The following is a 4011-nucleotide window of genomic DNA, read 5'->3' as shown; positions in this document are numbered from 1 at the left end:
TGTTCTTATTCCCGTGGCTGCCACGTTATTGCCCCAGTGACTCTGTGCTTGGTTGAGATTAAATATTAATAAATAGAAAATTAAGAAAGGGTACATCCCAGGCCCCTGAACAGTTGCTAATGGCACAATTAAGAAGCAAATGAGGGATAATTGTCAGGGGCTCCTTGGGGATGGAAGCCCCAGGCACTGTCTTCACCTTGTCCTCTCTCCAGGTCCCTGCTCGGAGCAAGGCTTCTGAGCCCACCCACCCTTTGTCCACTCTGGGACCCCGTGGGGACCCAGGGAGAGCAGGCAGACAGCTGCTGCCCCCACGCTTCTGGAAAGCCTGGGTGTCATGTCACTTGTCGCCCCATCACTGGCGGGGGGCCCCCAAGGAGGGCGGGGCCCCATGCTCCTGTCCCTAAGCTCCAGTTCCTGCTTCCTGGGGAGCGAATGCAGGGGGTGAGGCAGTCCCCCTGGGAGGGGACACGGAGCTGAGCCTTGAAGGTCGGTGAAGGTCATGCTGACTGCCTGTCCCTTTTGGGGTTCCCTTGATTCTTGGTGGGGTGCGGGGGTTGTAGGTTGGTAAAACCAGATGCCATTGGGTCAGTGCCGAGTCTGGGCTCCCCCGTATGGGGTATAGGTCAGGGTAGAACTGTGCCCCATGGGGTTTCCGGAAGTCGGTGGCCAGCCCCGCTCCCCGGCCCCCAGGCCACTCTGGGCCAGTGCAAACTGTCCTCCGCACCTGGGGCCCCCGCAAAGGCGGGAGGGCGGGGACTGAACTGTCTTCTTAAGAAAACAGAGCTTTCTTCCCTGTCAAGGGTGGGGACACAACACCACTGACTTCTGAGAAATGTAAAAAAGTTAACGTAAATAAGCGTGCACGTTACCAACGGAATGACTGGCAGCAAAGCCAGCAGCTGCGAAGTCCCCAGGACGGTTAGTCGGAGCCCTCAGGGCACTGAGACAGCCAGCGGGCACCCTGGCTACTGGGGTTCAGAGGAGTGGGTTCGGCCCGCGGCCGCCTCTCATCCCGCTGGGCTCTCGGCTCACACCTGGAGGCAGGGGCTCGCGGCGTCTCGTAAAGGAGTTTGCGCGGCTGCTGCCCCGCACGGAGGGCCTTCTCGCCTCGTCTCGTCGGAGGGTTCATGGCCTTTGGGAAGCGGTAGCTCCCGAGCCCGAGGGGAGATGCGCCCGCGCGCGACTGCCCAGCCCCGGAGCCTGCCGCTCTGCCCTGGCACCGTGCCGGCCCGGCCGGGCTTGCTGCTGGTTCCTGAGAGCCGGTGCAGAGGGCCTGCCCGGGACACCCCGGGGCCAGGTCGGGACCCGGGCAGTGGCACGGCACAGCGGCCAGCACACGGGCTCCGTGAGAGAGGCTCCTGGAGGCCCCTGCTCCCGGGAGAGGGAGCGCCCACAGCGGCCACGACCTGCTCTGGGACGGCCGCGCTGGCCCCTGCTGACGGCGGCTGCAGGGCTCCCGGGCCGCCTCCCACGGCGGCCGCCTGTGATGGCAGAGAAAGGGTGCAGCCTGAGCCTGTGGACGCAGGGTCAGTGGCTGGGGGACAGGGGACCCAGACCAGGTCGGCATGAGCCGAGTCGGAGGGAGGTGCTGTGGGGATGATGTCAACAGCTGGGACCAAGCCCCTGTCTTCCTGAACACAGTGTCAGGAGATGGACTGAGGGGAGAGGTGTGGGGAGTGACAGGGTGTGCGCTGGTGTGTGTGGGGGGGGGCATGGGCTGCTCTCAGGAAGGAGGCCTGAGGGGCGATGAGTGTGGGATGCTCTGAGCGGGGAGCCCTGAAGTAAACCAAGCCTCCCTGGGGGCCACAGGGCAGGTGGGGAAGGCAGGACCCCAGGGAGTCTGCAGGCCCAATGCAGAATGAGGATCGGGAGGTTTGTTCAAAATGATTAGGGATTTGAGGATGGGAACGCCATCAGGGACCACATTATTATTTTTATTGTGATGTGGGTGAAAGTTCACAGAACAAATTCGTTTTCCATACAGCAGTTCGTATGGCTTTTGTTTCATGACGTTACTGTAACCCCCATAATCTAACAGCTCTCCTCCCACTGCCTCCCTGGGGTTACCTCAACCCTGTGCCCTTCTTCCATCTGCATCCCTGCCCTCTGAGCTCTCTCCCTCTGCAAACACTGCCCTTCTGGTCTCCCGTCGTTGATTTTCTAAGGAGCACACCTGCCTGGGGTAAACGTTCACCTGTCTGTTGTTTGGCTGAAGGTTAAGACTCAGAAGTGAATTCAATTCCAGACCCAAAGGGGTTTCACCAGTCTCTATCAGACTTTTTTATGATTTTGAGTTTTGCTCCACATTGTTCTCCCACTCTATCTAGGATCTCCTATTTTGATCCCTTTCTGAGTGGTTGGCAGTGGTGGCTGGGCACCATCTAGTTCTTCTGGTCTCAGGGTCATGTAGGCTGAGGTCCCCATGGTTCACCTGTCCCTTGGACTAATTGTTTCCATACATCTTTGATTTTCTTCACTCTTCTTTGCTCTGGATGGGGAGACACCAATAATGCATCTTAGGTGGCTGCTCGAGAGCTTTTGAGACCCCCGTCACTACTCACCAAAGTAGGAGGTAGAACATTACTTTTGTGTATTACGTTACGGCAATTGAACTTGATGTCCTCACAGCCATGGTCCCAAGCCTGCAGGCCAGTGACTCACTCCCTCAAGGTATTTGGTTGTGGTCAAGACATTGTCATAATTTTGGCCAGATTGCTTTCTTGTACATGTGGACATTTTTATAGGCATACAAATATGTATATAGAAATATTGTCTGCCAAACCCATTTATGGTTGTGGGTATATTCCCACTCGCTGACCCATACCTGATCATCTTGGCTGTCTACCTGTGTACCTACCCAGTCTTGGGTGTGTAAGGACTACCTATGTATCCACCCAGTCTTGTGTGTGTAATGATTACCTGTATATCCATAGGTTAGTGTTTGTTGTTACCGAGAACGCAGTCTTGTGTGTGTAATAATTACCTGTCATCTGTACCTCTTGGGCACGTCTCCTTAGTGATATTGTACTGGTCACTTGCTGTTGGTTGTTTCCTGCACCCAAATCAATACATGTCTCTTACCTCCCACTTCTGGTAACCAACAAAGAAAATTTATAATAGTGGACTCATACAATATATGTCCTTCTGGGACTGACTTATTTCACTCAGCATAATATCCTCCAAGTTCATCCACGTTTTGCGATGTTTCGCAGATTGTACATTATACTTCAATGTTGCATAGTATTCCATTGTGTGTATGTACCATAATTTGGTTATCCATTCATCTGTTGATGGGCACTTAGGTTGTTCCCATCTCTTTGCTATTGTGAATAGCACTTCAGTGAACATGGGTGTGTATATATGTATTTGTGTGCTGGCTCTTACTTCTTTAGGATATATACTTAGTAATGGAATTGCTGGATCAAGTGGTATTTCTGTTTCCAACTTTTTAAGGGAACGCCATACCGATTTCCACAGTGATTGTATCATTTGACAGTCCTCCCAGCAGTGTATGAGAGTCCCAACCTCTCCACACCCTTGCCAGCATTTGTTATTTTCTGCCTTGTTGAACTTTGCTATTAGTGTACAGTGAGATGGTATCTCATTGTTTCAATTTGCATCTCTCTAATGGCTGATGATTGTGAGCATTTCTTCATGTCTTTGCTGGCCACCTGAACATCCTCTAATGGCTAATGTTTGTAAGCATTTCTTCATGTCTTTGCTGGTCACCTGAACATCGTCTTTGGTAAAGTGTCTGTCCATGTCCTCTGCCCATTTTCTAGTTGAATCGTTAGTCCTTTTGATGTTGAGGTGTTGGAGTTTTCCATAAATTTTAGAGGTAAGTCCCTTGTCGGATAGGTCGTTACCAAATATTTTTTCCCGATCTGTGAATTACCTTTTGACTCTTTTGGAGAGGTCTTTTGATACATATTGTTGTTGTTGTTATGTGCCGTCGAGTCAAACCTGACTCATAGCGACCCCTCCTTGGGTTTCCGAGGCAGTATCACTACG

Source organism: Orycteropus afer, unplaced genomic scaffold (genome assembly GCF_000298275.1).
Source record: "Orycteropus afer afer isolate SDZICR_OR568_19922 unplaced genomic scaffold, OryAfe1.0 scaffold00469, whole genome shotgun sequence".
NCBI classification, from domain to species: domain Eukaryota; kingdom Metazoa; phylum Chordata; class Mammalia; order Tubulidentata; family Orycteropodidae; genus Orycteropus; species Orycteropus afer.
This window is presented reverse-complemented; position numbering follows the sequence as displayed.